The sequence below is a fragment of the Diceros bicornis genome, chromosome 26 (assembly GCF_020826845.1).
Source record: "Diceros bicornis minor isolate mBicDic1 chromosome 26, mDicBic1.mat.cur, whole genome shotgun sequence".
Classification (NCBI taxonomy): Eukaryota; Metazoa; Chordata; class Mammalia; order Perissodactyla; family Rhinocerotidae; genus Diceros; species Diceros bicornis.
In genome coordinates, this window is record NC_080765.1 from 26882527 (window position 1) to 26901483 (window position 18957).

At 42.7% G+C, this 18957-nt stretch overlaps 1 long non-coding RNA gene across 1 annotated transcript; it reads left to right on the forward strand.

Moving 5' to 3' along the window:
* The first annotated feature begins 500 nt into the window (after positions 1–500).
* LOC131422518 (uncharacterized) lies at positions 501–8871 on the forward strand. Its single transcript, XR_009224096.1, has 4 exons — positions 501–596; positions 6658–6790; positions 8388–8497; positions 8748–8871. It is a non-coding gene; the product is annotated as an uncharacterized LOC131422518 (long non-coding RNA).
* The last annotated feature ends 10086 nt before the right edge of the window (positions 8872–18957 follow it).

The window sequence follows — 18957 nt, forward strand, 5'->3', positions numbered from 1 at the left end:
TTTCTCTTTCTACTACTTCGTTGTTAGTGTATAGAAATGCAACTGACTTTTGTATGTTGATTTTGTATCCTGCAACTTTACTGTATTCATTTATTATTTCTAAGAGTTTTTTGGTGGATTTTTTGGGGTTTTCTATATATACAATCATGTCATCTGCAAATTCTGACAGTTTCACTTCTTTCTTTCCAATTTGTATCCCTTTTATTTCTTTTTCTTTTCTGATTGCTCTGGCTAGGACTTCCAATACTATGTTAAATAAGAGTGATGCAAGTGGGCATCCTTGTCTGGTTCCTGTTCTTAGGGGGATAGCTTTCAGGTTTTCTCCATTGAGGATGATATTAGCTGTGAGTTTGTCATATATAGCCTTTAGTATGCTGAGGTACTTTCCTTCTATATCCATTCTACTCAGAGTTTTTATCATAAACAGATGTCTGTATCTTGTCAAATGCTTTCTCTGCATCTATTGAGATGATCACGTGATTTTTATTCTTCATTTTGTTAATGTGGTGTATCATGTTGATTGATTTGCAGATGTTGAACCATCCCAGGATCCCTGGAATAAATCCCACTTGATCGTGGTGTATGATCTTTTTAAGGTATTGTTGTATTCGATTTGCTAGTATTTTGTTGAGGATTTTTGCATCAATGTTCATCAGTGATATTGGCCTGTAATTTTCTTTTTTTTGTGTTGTCCTTGTCTGGTTTTGGTATCAGGGTAATGTTGGCTTTGTAGAATGAGTTAGGAAGCTTCCCCTTCTCTTCAAGTTTTGGAAGAGTTTGAGAAAGATAGATATTAAGTCTTCTTTGAATGTTTGGTAGAATTCCCCAGGGAAGCTGTCTGGTCCTGGATTTTTATTTTTTGGGAGGTTTTTGATTACTGTTTTGATCCCCCTACTGGTGATTGGTCTATTCCAATTCTCTATTTCTTCTTGATTCAATTTTGGAAGGTTGTATGATTCTAAGAATTTATCCATTTCTTCTAGATTATCCAATTTGTTGGCATATATCTTTTTGTAGTATTCTCTTATAGTCTTTTGTATTTCTGAGGTGTCCATTATAATTTCTCCTATTTCATTTCTGATTTTATTTGAACCTTCTCTCTTTTTTTCTTGGTAAGTCTAGCTAAAGGTTTGTCAATTTTGTTTATCTTTTCAAAGAACCAGCTCTTTGTTTCATTGATTTTTCTCTATTTTTTGGGTTTTTTTAGTCTCTATTTCATTTATCTCTGCTCTGATTTTTATTATTTTCTTGCTTCTACTGATGTTGGGTTTTGTTTGTTCTTCTTTTTCCAGTTCCTATAGATTCACTTTTATATTGTTTGAGAGTTTTCTTATTTGTTGAGATAGGCCTGTATTGCTATTAACTTTCCTCTTAGAACCACTTTTGCTGTATCCCATTAATTTTGGCATGTCATATTTTCATTTTCTTTTGTCTCCAGATATTTTTTGATTTCTCCTTTGATTTCTTCATTGACCCAATAGTTGTTCAGTAGCATTTTGTTTAATCTCCACATATTTGTGGCTTTTTTGATTTTCTTCCTTAGTTGATTTCTAGTTTCATACTATTGTGGTCAGAAAAGATGCTTGGTATGATTTCAGTCTTCTTAAATTTATTGAGACTTGTTTTATGGCCTAATATGTGATCTACCGTGGAGAATGTTCTGTGAGCATTAGAAAAGAATGTGTATTCTGCAGTTTTTGGATGGAATCCTCTGTATATACCTAATAAGTCCATCTGGTCTAATGTGTCATTTAAAGCCAATATTTGCTGATTGATCTTCTGTTTGGATGATCTATCCATTGGTGTAAGTGGAGTGTTAAAGTACCCTCCTATTATTGTGTTACTGTCTATTTTTCCTTTTATGTCTGTTAATAATTGCTTTATATATTTAGGTGCTCCTATGTTGGGTGCATAGATATTTACACATGTTATATCCTATTATTGGATTGTTCCCTTTATCATTATGTAGTGCCAAGAAGGATAGGTTTTAACTCTTCTTTAAATGTTCCGTAGAATTCACCTGTGAAGCCATCTGGTCCCGGACTTTTTTTTCTTGGGTGTTTTTTGATTACTGATTCAATTTTGTTGCCAGTAATCAGTCTGGTCAGATTTTCTTTTTCTCTCTGAGTCAGTCTTAGAGGATTGTATGTTCCTAGGAATTTATCCATTTCTTCTAGTTGTCCAATAAGTTGTTGTATAATTGTAATAATCTCTTCTGATCCTTTCTATTTCTGTGGTGTCTGTTGTAACTTCTCCTCTTTCATTTCTGATTTTATTTATTTGAGGCTTCCCTCTTTTTTTTTTTTTTTTTTTTTGAGTGTCTGGCTAATGGTTTATCAATTTAGTTTATCTTCTCAAAGAACCATATCTTAGTTTCATTAATCTTTTCTATTATTTTTTAGCCTCTATTTCATTAATTTCTGCTCTGATCTGTATTATTTCCTTTCTTCTATTAAGTTTGGGTTGTGTTCATTCTTCTTTTTCTAGTTCCTTTAGTTGTAAATTAGATTGTTTATTTGAGATTTTTCTTTTTTCTTGAGATAGGCCTGTATCACTATAAACTTCCCTTGTAGAACTGCTTTTGCTACGTCTCATACATTTGGGGCTGTTGTGTTTCCATTTTCATTTGTCTCAAGGTATTTTCTGACTTCCTCTTTGATTTCTTTGTTGACCCAATGGTTGTTTAGTCTTCCAGTACTTTTCTTAATGGAGTGAGAAAACTTTGTTTTGCAAGCCCTTGGCAGGTAGAAATCTCTTTCTATTGCATTGATCTGTATTGAGTCACATTCCCCATTCCAGAACATTCCCATTCCACCCTAGTTACCATGTTTAATGTTGGGTGAGAAGATAGGATGTGGTGGTTGGTTTAAGCTAATCATGGCTCACCTCTAAAGCGTGGGCTGTGGACCTACCTTCACCTCACAGGCTTCATCAAGAACAGGGTAGATTCCTAAGAGAAATCAGGACACTGTTACAGAGAGGAAGAAGAATGGACTCCAGGAGAACAATCAAATGTCTACTCCAGGATACATTTTTGCTGAGCATCCAGGTTCCCACGTACCACCAATAAAGTACAGAGCTTTCATTCATTAGGCAGTTTTGTCCTTGGTTTTGCAAGTCTCTTGCTTATGAGCATATGCTCATATGCTTTAGAAGCCCTATAGAATTAAGCCGGTAGTTTCAGTGGCAAAAAGGCAAGTTACAATTTGCTATATTGTTTTTTTTTTTTTTTTTGGTCACCAGATGTTTCAAAACTAAGAACTGGTATGCAGATGATGTCTGTCACCTTTCTTTTATATTTCCTACAGACAATTAGGGATATTGTGTCAAAAGGGTTATTCCTCTCTTGCACAATACTTAGTTTTCTGCAGTTGCGTATATAAAAGGAGTGGAAGTTTGCATACAGCAACGATTCCAGGAATGCTTGCTGTAGGTCCTGTCCATCAGAACTGACACAAGCCACTGGTTCTGCCCCTGCTGCTCTTTCTCATTCTCTTGCCATGGCTTCTGCTCTGCCTACTCTTTTCATGTTGTTTCCTGAGGTTCTGTCCTCCTCCTCCTTATTCTCACAGTCACATTCCTTGGGCCTCCTTCTCTATTTTCATGCCTTCTGACTGATGTGTTTATGCCAGAGACTTCTAAGTCATTTTAAACCAAGCAAAGAACTTCCTCCCTTAGATGTCTATTTTACAATGCACAACCATTCTTCCTTCTGTGTTGACTTTTGAATTCCACCCTCCCTATTGTGTAAGCTAGAGTGGGGGCTTGTCTTACATTTCCTTTTATTTTATCCTTATCCTCCTATAGCTGCTTGATTAGCAAGTCCTGTGGTTCTCTCTGTGAATGTTTTTTGAATTCCTCACTTCCTTCCATCTCTACCACCTTTGTCTTAATACAAGACCTAATTACTTCTCACCTGAACTGTTGCAGTCACCTCCTGAGCTATATTTCCTGCCTCTAATTTCATTCTTTCCCAGCCTGTCTCCAGCCTGATCACCAGAGTTGGCTTCCTGAAATATTGATCCTGTTATTCTCCTGCCTAAAATACATCTTAGCTTAGTGGTTCTCCACAGGGACCAGAATGACACACCTGGGGATATTTGGAAATGTTTAGAGACATTTTTGGTTGCTATAGGGACTGGGGAACACTACTGGCATTTGGAGGGTGAGGACCCAGATGCTATCAATTTCTGCAGTGCCGGGATGAATAGTTCCACACAAGGAAGTGTCCCATAATACCAGTGGTGCTTCTGTGGAGGGACACTGACTGGTTCCCATTGCCTGGGTTAAAGTCCAAGTTCTGTAGCATAATTTAAGCCCTTCATAATCTGACGGCATTTTCTCTTATCAGTCTCACTGTCTCCTGCTTCTTCCCATTCATGCTATATGCCATTGTCCTTCACACAGTTATGTCTTGCTGTTCCTTTCGATTGCTTTGAGCCAAGCCCAGATGTCACATATATTGATTACAAACACATTAAACTAATTTTTATCAACCACCTACTGTGTGCAAGTGTTGGAGATATAAACTGAATATGATGTAATTTCCACGTTAAATGTGCTCACAGCCTGGTGGGGGAGATACACACAAATGGATAATTATAAAACAACATGCTAAACAAAATATGCAGAAGGTATTATGGGAGGACCAAATGGGCACCAAAGGAGGAGAGAGGTAGTCAGATAAGGCTTCCTGGAGGAGATGGTGGCCCAGCTATGAAGGACGGAAATGAGTGGCAGGTGATGGGCATATTCCAGGTAAGGGTGCCTGGCTCTCATTTCTAAAACCTAATGCCTTAGCCTTCCTATTCCAACCTTGAAAAAAAGTGCCAAAATTGGGGTTCTGAGGATGTCTACACTCTGCACTTGGGAAGAGGAGTTACCATGGAAATTATAAAAGATAGCTGACCATAAGAGGTCATATAATATGGAGAAAATCATAGTAGTCTAGAGGGCTCCAGAAACACAGGCGGAGCCTCCCAAAGGCCCCATGAGAGGCTCCCATGCATGTGAAGAGGGAAGAATTAGAGGGAAGAGAGACAGAAGGGATGGTCTTCTCAGCCCAAGCCATTGACAGGACAGAGCTCATGTTGTGGGTCATATTAGATCTGGAATGACTTCTTTTTGTGCAGTTGGCATACATTTTATAAATAATGACTTTAGAGCTTTTTAAATGAATCCCAGGTGATTAAAAAGCTGTTCATGCCTAGGAAGCACTCAGCCCTCCCCATGGCGGAGTTTGATGTTGGTAGACAGCATCTTCAGTAATGAGCTCACGTGTTAAATAAGTGGAATGTCCTTAGTACGTACATCAGAAAACAGGATTGTTGTGGCTTCGAGGTCAGGGCATGGAGGCCACAGGCTATTTACAGCTGGGAGCTGAGTGACACTTGTCAAAATAGACTTCTCTCTTGATGATTTTTTTCCCATAGACTTACAGAGCTCCAGGGTTGCATAAAGTGTATTTCTCTTGATTATTGCATTTATCCTAGATGTAAATTCCCTGAGAAAGGCAGCATAACTAAATGTGTGAATTCTCCTCTATAACGGTCAAAGCGCATTTTTTCAGATCTTCCTAGTCTAGAATAACTTGGGGGGAGAAGAGATGGATAAGTATATTTGTTGTTATTTATTTTTAAATTTCAATGTACTATTTTGAATAGGCTACACATTTCCATGGTCAAAATCCAGAATATGCCAAGAACATAAAGTGAGGTCTCTCCCAGCCCTGTCCCCGGGCTCCCCGTTCCCCTCTCCAGAACCACCAGTGTTAGCAGTTCCGTGATAGCCTTCCAGAGATAGTCTATACAATACAAGCAAACACGTGTGTAAGTGCATCAGATGGAGCCCTTTGGAGGCAGGAAAGGCAGGTGACATGTCCAAGGTCAAGGCACAACAAGGCTGCAGCAAGAGGCACCCTATAGATGTCTGTGACATGAGTGCCCTTTCTCCTGGGAAGACAAAATTACCTGGGTAATTTCAATGCTGCAGCTTTGAAAGCGTTGTTTGTTAGCAGATGATGGGATTGTAACCAGCACTTGTTACTTTCCAGGCTTCTTCTACCCAGATTTGGAGATAAGCCACCAGCCAGTGGTGAAAAGACACTGACCTGGGGCTCGGGCTGCTAGCATTGAGTCTGGCTCTGTTGCCCCTCAGGGGGTCCCTGGCCAGGCTTCAGGTTCCTTGACTGCACAATCAGAATGTTACTCATATGTTGTTTATGGTCATTTTCAGCTGAAAAACAAATCAGAATGGGAAAATAGTGGTTTTGTGCTTAAAAACCATAAAAACACTGTTTTTGCTATTGAGCTACATATTTTCATATATTTAACTACAGATAAATCTATATAATTATAGCCAAATTAAGAACCAGTTTAAGAATGAGTAGTCTAGCAAAAGTTTTTGAAATTGAGCACCTTAGTGCATTTTATTTGTCATGATAATCATAGAGCAGTGTCTGTGTCTTATGTCCCCAGTGCCTGGGACAGAGTATGCACTTCATTAATTAATAATAAGAGTTACAGCAACAACAACAACAATAATAGCAGCTAACATTTACTGAGTACTTACCACATGCTTGGTACTTGACTTTGAGTATCTCCATTAGGCAACAGACAACCCTAGGAGACATGCACCGTTATCGTCCCTGTATTCCAGGCCTGAGGAAACTGACGCAGAAGTGAAGTCCCACAACTCATACCTTTGAGACCAGCACCTGACCCCAGACAGGCTTTCTCTTACCGGTGCAGTTTGCCTGGAGGAGAAATCAATGAATGATGATCTGAAGCAGGTAATTGAGAATGGGTGTCCATAATCATAAAAAAAAAAAACATTGTTTTCCGTCTTCCAGAAAAAACTCCCTCTGACAGCTTTCGCTGAGAACATGCAAGAAGCATCGACTCAGCCAGAAGACTCTCTCTTGGGGTAAGAGTTGGCTGCTTTCACAAAGAGAGGCAGGCACCCTGTGGGTCAGTGGAAGTGGATGGCTGGGTGGTGTCCATGGCCCATGTGTGACCAGAGGACCATGAGCATGATGGCACTGGCTCATCTGCCAGGAGAACGGCTCAGGCTCCGTGGAGGAAGTGGGATCTAGGCCACTGGGATGCTGGAGAATCTTCCTTTTAGGAGGTGCAAGGATGGATGATACAAGCGGCTGCTAACAAAAGCAATTGATAGAGGGAGGCCAGTGTCCTTTAATCCTGTCTGCTCTCCCCTGTGGTAACGTGGGCCCTGCTTCCCAGCGGGGCATGGTCTTTGGACTTTTTAGGCCATTTCCTGGCATCTGCCATGCTGTCCTACGGTTCTCCCTTCGTTCTTTGAAGGATAATGCTTTCCTCCCACTCTCCCCCCTTCCTCTGTCCTGTCTGTGCTCCTGGACTTGGGGGCACTGGCCCTGAGAGGAGGGTGACACGTGCCTGCATGCTGGCATCCCTGTTCCTGCAATCTGGATGTGTTTCCGTCTCTATACTTCCTCACACCATTGCCGTCATCATCAACACACTTGCTGGAGAGTGCTCCTTTGTGCCTGCACTGTTCTACGTGCTTTCCACGTACTTATTCATCCTCAGAACAACCTGGGAGGTGTGATACTAACACCCCATTTACAGATGAGGACGTTGACAATCACAGAGGGTAGTAAATGGCCGAAGACCACACAGCTGTAAATAGCAAAGCCTGTGTTCACGCTCAGGCAGCTGGGCACCAGAGATCACGTCTTAACTACAGCTCCACTGCTACCTCCTGCCAGCGCCACACACATTTCTGACTTCTGAAGAATCCCATAGAGAGCTAGAGGGGGAGGGGCAAGAAGGAAAGGACAGAGGGAGGGACAAAGACAGAACAACTGCATCCTTTGCAGGTGTCCTTTGTGTGAAATCAACTCCATGCTCACAGAAAATCAAATGGAAACACGAGTTCCATGTAACACGGCCCATAAATGTTAGCCCACCGTCTCCTCTGCCCAGCAGGAAAGCAGCATTTGCGTTAACTCGGGAGGAAACACTGCCTGGCTGGACCCACTAGCAGACATGAAACAATACGTGATGGACTTTACATATGATTGTAAAGATTCTCAGGGTGCTTTTGAGAACACTTGGGTTTCACCTGTGTGAGAGCCTAATCCTTGAGGGCTACATGCCCGCGCGCGCGCGCGCGCGCACACACACACACACACAGAGGTATACCTGAGACCATTGTTTTCATTTTATTGCTCGAATCTGTGGACTCAGGTTTCAGGTGACGCCCTAAACTCATGACATTTTTAAGGCTCTGTTGTGTAGCGCCCTGATGTGTTCCCATCGTAGAGAGAGCAGAAGGGGGGCAACATGGTAATCAGGAGCCTGACTTAATGAACACATGCTTGTTGTTGGGGCTTCTTGTGTTTAAAGGAAGATGCTGGAGATGTGTGGAGATGCTGAGAATCAGCTGGCTCTAGAACTCTCTCAGCATGAAGTCTTCATTGAGAAAGAGCTTGTGGACCCTCCGTATGGCATAGCAGGTGGGTGCTTTCACTGTGCGGTGTAGAAAAGCCGAGACTGATGTGGGCTGGGTGGTTCACTTGTGTCTAAAATTTTAACAGTAATCAGTGGCTGTGACATACGCTTCATTTTGGAAATAAGGAGCATAAGTAGGAGGTACAAAATCCTTTTCCTAAGAGAAAATAAATTGTAAATAAGTATTGCACTTTTAAATGTTAAGCTAAAAACCCCAAAGCTCGTCCCATTCGGTATGTGATATGTTCTTTGTAGGTGGAGATTCCCAACATCCAAAAACAGAGGAGACAGCTCGCTAAATAGGTGTTAGACTGGGATTCGGTCAGAGTTAGGTAAGGTAAAGCTGTAAAAATGACCAGTAATGCACTATAATGTCACATCCCTAGCAACCATCCCCATCCCCAGCGTGGATGAGAGAAAGACCACTGAGTGGACTAATGGAAGTCATCACAGATTCACACACTTGACCCACAGACCTAGTCACAGCCTGCCACACCTGCTTTTAGGCCTCATTCTCCCAAGTGTGGCGGGGGTATGACCTTAGAACATCCTGTTTTTAGTGCACCAACAGTGAAAAGATATATACACACACACACAAATGAAAAGAAAACCTAAGTATGTGTCTTAACGGGAGAGAAGATGGTGGCAGACAGTTCTGAGTGTGTTGTTGTTGGCATAGTGGAGTGCAGGAGTAAATAGATCTGTGATCTCTGCAGCTCCTGAGGGTCCCACCGTGTCAAAACCCCATGAGGTTATGATCACCTTTCACAATCAAAAAATGCTGTGCTCCGAAGGGAGGAACTAAGTAAAACCAAGTCACCATCCCAGAGGGCGGCTGCCTTGTGGGTTGATGTGAGAATACCAGTCTGTAGTGCCTCGTGGCCGGGCCCCAGCCTCAGCTCTGTCCTTGAGGGCGTTTGTATCTGTGACTTGTGTGGCTTTCTCCTTGGGCCTATGCGAGTTGGGAATAGGGAGGCAGCCACCATTGGCCTGGTCCTTTCTCACACTTTATTCCAGAGGTTGACAAACTTTTTCTGTAAAGGGCAAAAGAGTATATATTTTCAGCTTTGCAACCCAGATGGTCCCTGTTGCATTTACTCAATTCTGCTGTTGTAGCATAAAAAGAGCCCTGGACCAAACGTAAATGAATGAGCATGGCTGTGTTCCAATAAAACTAACTTACAAAAACAGGTGGCTTTGCTGCAGTCCTGTGAAGTAGATAGGATTATATCTCTTTGGCAAATATATGGAGAGACAGCTATCATTTTCTGAGTTTCTATGTATCAGATGCTTTTATCGCAGATTTAGAAAATCTGTAACAATATTCCATTTCCTTGTTTCTAAGATGCGGTTGAGTATCAGATGCACCTCTCATATAATATCTGCTTTCTTCGGGAAAAAATAAACACTACTCTATTAAATGTATAGATCAATTATGAAGACATGTCCTGATTTAAGAAATATTGAGGTGATAAAAGGAACATCCAGGAATTAACGTGTGGAAAATGATAATTGCCACTACCTACTGGACAGTTGCCACATGCCAGGTACAGAGCTGCGTACATGAGATGTCAGCTCATTTGATTCTCCCACCAATCCTTATAAATGTGCTCATTCATGCAAATGGGCATTGGGTGCTTCCTGTGCGTCAGACTCTATGCTGGATGCTAAACGCAGAGGCCCCTCAATGAGAGCTGGAGAGGGGACAGGTTAGCAGGTTATGTAACATCCCTACTTTTGAGAGGAGGCTTGATTTACAGATAAGGGAGGAACCTGCACATAGTGTCTCTATGACTTGCTTCGTGCCTTAGAGATAATAAATGGCAGAGCTGGGATGCTGACTGCAAAGTCCACCATCTCCTTGTCTTGTGTACACGTGAGATTAGAATCCTGTGGGCCAAGACCAGGGAGTGGAGGCCACCTTGAGTAGAGTTTTGCTGAAGCTCAGGAAGAAGGTTCTAATGGTTAATTAAAGACCGCCATGAATGCTCCCTCACTGCAGTTGGTTGAGCAGTATTACAGATGCTTATCTGCCAGGAATTTTACATCTGTAATACATGTATCCCATAGGAGATTTCAACACTGATTCTTGATCCTGCACTCATGGTCTTGATCACTTAACTAATCAAAGTTAAGTATTGGAAAAACTGAAACAGTCGAATATTTCTTCTTTACTTTTTTTTTTAGTTTCTTTTTTTGATGAGGAAGATTCACCCTGAGCTAACATCTGTGCCGGTCTTCCTCTATTTTGTATGTGGGTTGCCACCACAGCAGGGCCACCGATGAGTGGTGTCGGTCAGCGTCTGGGAACTGAACCCAGGCCACTGAAGCTGAGTGTGCCAAACTTAACCACCAGGCCACAGGGCGGGCCCCTATTTCTTCTTTACTTTTGCTTATTCCTATGGCTTTTACCCAGAGGAAAATGATGAAAGCTAAAATTAAGTGCCAGTTATTATATGCACACACATGCATACATAAATATTTTTCTCTCCTTGGCTCATTATGACGGTTCTACAAGGCAAATGGTGTTTCTTATCTTAGTTTTACAGATGAGGCATCTGAGGCGCAGAGGTTAAGTCACTGCCCAAGGTCACACAGCTAGTGAAGGTAGCACTGAGCTTCAAACGTGAGCATGTCAGACTCTGAAGTCCATGCTTTCTTTGTTCACTGCATAGCATCGCCAGTGTTGCTTCGGCAGCTTGCTGACCTTGCTGTGGAGGAGTGCGTCACATCAGGAATGTGAGAGAGACACAGCATGGGGTTCTGGGGGCAGTGCAGCACCTGGGAAGCTAGATAAGTTGCTAATGTGGGTTTTCATGCAGCGTTTATATAATATCCATACTTCCAGTGTTAGAACTTTCCACAATAGCAGGCATATCTGTATTCAAATGAAGGTCAAAATACACTTGAAAACCAAATAGAAATTGTTTTAGATTGTTACCTCCCCCACATCCCCCTATCATTGATATAGTATAATTCTTTTCTTTTTTGGGAGTGGGTCCTTCTGACTTACTATAAAGGGAATGTAAATATTTCAAGTTATGTTTCAAATTTGCTATGATTCAGATATTGTCTTTAGAATATTCTTACAAATGTTTTGAATTCTTACAGTGCTTTCAAAAGCTATTGATTGCTAGCTACAAGACTGAACTTCTGGCTTTTACCTGCTGAAAGTAATCACAGTCAGGATGGTAGCAGGAAGAGTCATAAGGGATCCTCAAGAGCAGGAACTGACTCCCAGTGGCTCAGGGAACATTCCAGATCAAAGCAGGACAACAAGGGGGTTTTCATGGCAAGGATTCCATGATTGGACACCACAGGAGAGCGGTTTCACAGATTGGTTTCCAGCAGTGGGGCTTGTGTGAGACAAGATGTAGGAGATTCTGCTCGGAGCAGACAGCTACTCCCAGCACTACGAGAGTCCTGTCATGTGGGAAGCTAGTGTCTCTTTTTGCCTGTTTCCATTCTTAGAGGATAAACTCCAGAGAAGCTGGCATACTAGGGACTGATACCTATCCCAGGTAGACTCAGTTTTGGGGAGAGTCTGTCTCCATTAGGTCCTTGACTCCACAAGGTTGAGTCTGTGCAGCTAGTTCTCAGATACTGGCTACCCCCCTGTTTTGCACATGGAACCAGGCTCACAAATCTTCAGGAACCAACTCTCAGGGGGTCCATCAAAAATAGATACCCTAAAGGAAGAGATGGATGAAGCTGGGAATAAAGTAGAACAGTGCAAGGTATGAGGATTTCCTAATAAGTATGCACTTAAATCAATCTTTTGGTTTTTGCAAATGATGGCTGAAAGGTCAAATGTTGCAAATTATTTAATGTTTCACATAATTTCTATCAGAATACTCTGAATGATATTAAAGGTGGTTTTTATTTTCTTCTTCCTTATTTTCCAAAACTCTACATTACTTGATAATCAGAATAAAACATTATTTTAAAAATTCAAGGAGGATATTTGTTGAAACTTAACAAAAATGTCAAAGCTTATTTAAAATAAACAATAGGTGAAAAAAGGACAGAAAACAATAGCAAAACATATCATAAATTTACAGCAATTAAAATAATGCACAGTAGGCACAAAAACAGATCAGATTTTCTAGAACAAATGCTATTATATTTCAAGATTGAATATATAGTAAAGGAGTCACTGTATTTTAATAGGGAAGGGAAGGATTATTTTGTAAATGTTGCTAGGACAATTGGTTTGTAATTTGGAAGAAATACAACTTTTTATCTCATAAATTAAATTCCAGAATAGATGGTTAAGTGATCTCATTCTTGTGCATGTACCTATGAAGATAGATGTTTATTCCAAATGTTATTTGAGGTGGAAAAGAAACAGATCTTTGATGAGTCTTAGGATCATCGACTGAGATTTCTCCTTATATTATTATTCTTCATTTTAAAGAAACTGAAAGCTGCTTGAGACTGTTGTACTTCTCACCCTGATGAGTTCTCTTCAGACCCCCACGCTGGAGCAGGTGAGCTCCAAGGCGTCGTCCTCAGGTGGTGGGCAAGTCCTAGCTGAGACAGATCATCAGTTCAAAATCCAATTTTAGTTTTTGGTTTAATGGAAATAGTCTTTTTATAGGTTTATGTGATAAATAAAAATGAGAAAATTTGTGTGTGTGTCTGTCTATACATAGATGTGTGTATATATATACACATAGACACTCACATATCTTTTCTATTCCGGTTTGTTTGTTTTCCTGATGATTAAGTAAAGGTGAAGGTAGCATATAATCCAAATATCTGGAGACATGCTTGTATTTTCTTGCCTTCTTTCACCCCCAAAATCTATTTTTGCCAGAGAAATTATGTCTATGAAGAAGATGGCTTTAAAGCTCATTTTATTTTCTATTGATCTCTCAATATGTTATGCAAGGGATGGAAATTGTTTTATGAGCGTTTCATTCTCTAACCTCTCCCACCAAGTCATGATTTGTTCTGTGTATCTTGGAAGACTGTAATTGAGATCATTTCCCTTTGCAAAATAATATGTCCTGAGATTCCCAGCCTCACCCCTTTTCAGACTCAAAGAGAGTGTTAATAATTTCAGGTGCTTTAAAGTCCTACTTACGGGAACTGCCTGAACCTTTGATGACTCTTCTTCTGTAACAAGAATGGACACAAGTTGCAAGGTAAGTTTAAAGAACACAGTTTTAAAAGTTAAAGGGGGGGCTGGCCTGGTGGCATAGTGGTTAAGTTCCTATGCTCCGCTTTGGGACCCGGGGCTCACAGGCTCAGATCCTGGGTGTGGACCTACACACCGCTTGGCAAGCCATGCTGTGGCGGTATCCCACATACAAAAAATAGAGGAAGATTGGCACAGATCTTAGCTCAGGGCCAATCTTCCTCACCAAAAAAAAAAAAAAAAGTTAAAGGAAATGATGTAATACTGTGTCCCATTTGGAAACCATTTAACTCTCAGGGATGATAAAATAACATTAAAATAGCATATTTGTTAAATAATATGTGCCCCAGTTCTTAAGTTTAGGATAAAAACATTGAGTATTATAATTATTAGTGTAGGAAGGTCACCACTTATGCATTGGCTTAAATTTGTATGATTTATATAGATGAAGAGAAATAGTGGTACATTGTATGTCTTCATATATATACACATTATTATGGATTTTTATGGTACATTACTGACTTTAATGGATCGGCTGATCACAAACCTGTTTTCTATTAAAGAAAGCCCTGTAACTGGGGACAAGTGTCATACTGGCCAGTGGCTATGTGCCTGTTAAGCTGCATGGAAACTCAGCTGTGCAATAATATAACATTGACATTTTTCATCATAATAGTTAATATTTTCTGAGCATTTACTGTGTGCTAAGTCCTGTACTAATCCTTAGACCCATCACGTCCTGTAACCCATAGTTAATGACATAAAAGGCACGTGTGGTAGTCATCCTCATTTTACAGATGAGGAGACTGAGGCTTGAGAAGGACCAGGGCCAACACAGTAGCAAGTGACTGGGAGAGCTGGAATGCAGACCCAGACCTGTCTGACCCACAGCCTGTGTCCCTGTTCTTTGTGCCTTCCCCTCCATCCCCAGCTGCAGTCTGTCTAGGAAGAGTTGGTTTTAAGTGGGGCAGCCTTGTTTAAAACGTCCTAGAGGCTTCGCTCTGATTGGCCACCCGGCCTCCTTGTTAACTCGTCCCTCAGGTTCTGACTCGCTTCCTCTCAGAGGTGTCCAGTTCCTCAACTCAAAGGGAGAGGAACAAATCTCCCCTCCCCTCCTATCCCCTTCCTCCATATTCAGACACTGTCACCCATTCCCGTCAAATGGGCTGAGATCAGAAATAAGCCATCTGCTCTGATCAGAGAGAAGCCAAAAATCTTGCAGTCATCATTTATTCCTCAGTCTCCCCCACATCCAGTCTGTCGGCACATTCCATCAGCTCATTCTGTCTTCACAATGGACCCAGAATCTGATGGACTCTCAGCTTGCACCGCTGCCATCATGATCTCAGGCATGAGCATCTCTGACTTTGGATATTCCAGTACCCCTAACTGATCTCCCTCTTCCATCCTTGCCCCCTACACTCTGTTCTCCACAGAGAAGCTGAAGTGATCCTGTGAAAACCCCCGTCACGTCACCTCATTCCTCAGTTCAGAATCCTCCAATGGCTCCCATCTCAGAGAAGTTAGGGCCTTACAAGAGCCTGCAGCATCTGTCCCCACGGCCTCCCAGATTCCATCTGCTACTCTTCTGCCTCACTCACTCTGGCCTTGTGGCTCCTGGAACAGGGGAGGCCAGCTCCTGCCTCAGGGCCTTTCTGCTCTCTGTTCTCTCTGCCCAGACACTGTTTCCCCAGGTGTCCACAGGGCTCACTCCCCCGCCCCTCACAAGTCTTTCCCCAGCATTGACTTTCTCAGTGGGCCCTTCCCTGGCCATCCCATCTCCAATGACAACTCCTTCCAACACTCCTCCTGCATCTGCCTCCACCTGACATGCCAGATATTTGGCTGATTGGCTGCCTGGCTGTTTCCCTCCTGGAACAAATGCCCCATAAGAGCTCCAGTTTTGTCTGTTTTGTTCAATTTTGTCTCCACACTAGAACAGTGTGTCCAGAAACTGAATAGAGCAGAGGGAACAGCAGGCTGAAAGGCCCCAAGGAAGTCAAGCACAGGGCACATTTGAAGAACAGAAGGGATCCTGTAGGTAAGGGAGGAGTGGTGTGAAGTGAGGCTGGAGAAATAGGACACAGCACGCAGGTCTGTGGTGACTTCGTAAGGAACTTTGGTCTTTTTCCAACAGCCACAAGAAGCCATTAAATGAGAGAGTGACAGAATCAAATCTGCCTCTGGCTTCAGTGTGAGATATGGATTTGGGGGAGGGAAGGGTGAGTAGGTGTGCTCAGTTAGCAGACCAGTGCCATAGCTCAGACCACACATGACCTTAGATTGGACTGAGATGGCAGAAGCAGAGGTGGAGAAAAGGAGGCAGATTCCAGAAATACTGAGCAGATAACATCAGCAGGTCTAGGTGGGTGATTGCATCAGGGGGCAAGTGAAAGGGCAGTTCCAAGCTGACTCCTTCCTTTTGTACTTGGGATCTGAATGAAAAATGGCACCATTAGTGGGTTGGGGGGTAGGGTGGCAAGGAGGAGAAAATGTGAAGATGATCTGGAGCACAGTTTTGGAAATAATACATTTGAGATCATTCTGAGACATCCAAATGGAGCTTTCCAGTTGGCAGTAGGCTATCCAGGTGGCATGATCAGATCATGAAAGTTGCGATGTGTCATCCAGCATTGTGAAGGTTTTTACCTTGTGGCTGATGGGGCATCAAAAGGTTTTAAGTGACAAAGTGATAAGATGAGATTTGTGATTCCCCAGGATCACCCTGGCCACAGCATAAACATTGGGAAGGGGGAGGGAGCTAGACTAGAAGCAGGTACAACAAGAACGTGGTGCAACAGACCAGGTGAGCGAGGAGACCTGAGCAAGGGCTGCGGCACAGTGGGGAAGGAAAAGAGCACAGACCTTCCCTTTGTCACTACTCCATCTCTCACACGGCTGCTGGGGATTTTTCTACAACCAGATCATGTCAGTTCCCTCACTTAAAACCCCTCAGGACCTTCCACTCACCTCAGACCTTCTACATTTCATTCTCTGACAGTCTCTCCAGAATTCTCTTCAACTAAGAAGCCCCTGGGGTCCTTAAGCCATACAACCATTGCCATGAGAGAGGCCCTAACTCGGATGATACTGACCTGAGACTCTCTGGAGAAAAAAGCTCATAAGTATGAGCAGGATAGAAAGACACTCCCAGAGTCCAAAGTATATCCAGTGACAAACAAAAAAAGAGATGAATGAAAGAAAGAAACCTGAATACATAGAGAGGAAACAATCAAACAAAATAATTAATTGAAAAAAAGTTCACAATTTGACCCAACTGGAAATCTAAAATTTACTAAAAAAAATTATATGGCAAAAGATAAAGGGAGCTGACTGGCCTTTGTGCCTCCACAACATAGATTCTGAGCTAACTTTAACATCTGCTAAAATGCACCAGTTGGCAAACCTTCATGGACTTCATACCAGGGCTCAAATTACGGTTATACCTATCGTAATAACCACGTTTTCTAATTTCTGCATTTAATGCTTTGACATCTGACGCCTTGCTGACCTTGAAGGGACTGCCACTAGAGACACTAAACGATTCCTCTGTGAGCACCTTTCATGCATAAACCAACCAATCCAGAGGCCACACCCCAAACCTCTCCTCTATCAGGCTCTCCCACTCTGGGCCACTCTTCCCCTGCCCTCATCACTCCAGGGACAGGGATCAGACAACCAGGGACACCACTGTGCCCCGAGCCCACTGAAATGATTCAAACCAGCCAATCCTACACCTGCTCACCTGCCTCACTCCTTCCTTCCCATGGAATACACAAGAAAGGTTCTTGCCCATATTTTCCCCTCGTTCCTTCTGCCTCCTGACCAACCCTGGTGCTGCCCTGTGTGGCCCTCCACGGTGTGCCCTGCCTCCTGCTGCTTGGGATCTGTGAGGATAGAAAACTTCTCCTTCATGACAGTTATTTCTGGATCTTCTTGTCTGACTGTACCTGATGGAAACAAATCCCGGGTACCTTTAAAACGCCTGAGATCTCACTACATTTAAACATGGCTGAATATTTTGCTGTTATAGATTTGGCTAATATGTTCTGTTCAGGGCCTGTTTCAACATCCTCTCAGCCACAGTTTGCCTTCACCTGTGAGGGGACACATTTTTACCTTGTTACCCTCAGGTACTTAAGCCGTTCTGCTCTCACACATAATCTCTGCAGACAGGAACTTCACTGCATCCACCTTTCCCCAGGAGTAGAGGTATGACATGACTTTTATGACATCCTCCTTTGAGGACATTTGTTTGACACACTTGTTAAGGACATACAACTCAACATCCTTTGGTCCTTTTTTGGTTCTGATGGCAACATAGTCCTTGTCTACAAATTTTACCTAAGCCCATTTATGCTGTTACTTATAAATTAGCCCACCTTCAGTGGGGGCCTCCTCCAACAAACGGCTCTAGAATCCGTCCACAGTAAAATCAACAGACACTCCCGTTAGAGCACTCAGAGACTCCTTCAGTGAAGAGGCTTTAGCAACCTCCTCTCATGCTTCCTGGAGTCTCTGGACCACACATGATGTGCATACGTTGTCCATGGGCTTTTGATGCAAGTAACTGCCCTCCTTGGCCCTGTATTATACACCATTAGAGCAGCAGTTGCTGGTGATACACTGGGCTCTTCTGGAAAAAGAGTCTCTTCCAGACCCTGAGCCTCCATACCCAACTGCCCACTATTCTTTGGGTCATGGAAGCAGCACCCCACAAGTTCAAGAAGGTTACCAGGGCCTCCTTGCTACAGGATAGAGCCAAACCTGGGCCCTGTAGCACATCCCACCAACAGGTGGGGGTGGCCTCCCCTGTCATCAGTCCATTGTCAGATGCCATGGTGCTAGAGGATGCCACCCCTTCCCCAGATCATTTGGCTACCTGGAGATTCCCTTGAGATCAACTGAGTGAACCTCAATGAGAGTTCATATAGGTGAGGTTGTCGATGACCACCTCTCCCTCCTGGTCAAGTGCCAACTTTGCTTCCTAGGGAAGCACTTCTCATCCTCCCTAAGTCTCAGACATCACCAAGGTGTAAATTGGTGTCAGGGCATCAAAGAGCCAATTGTGGTATTAGACCTGAAATGAAGATTCAGTATTAAGTGTGGCCTTGACTTCTGGTAAAATAGGAGGGCCTCCAATGGCCTAACTGCAAGTTTCCCTCCCTCTCTGCTCCCACAGTTAAGGTCCCCTCACCAAAGAACCCCGTTTATCACAGGGACCAGGCACAGTTGCTCCCCAGTAGCGAGCTCTACTTTCTCACCCACCTGTGAAATTATTAAAACAATTCAATCATACCCTCCTGTGGGAACCAGGGGTCC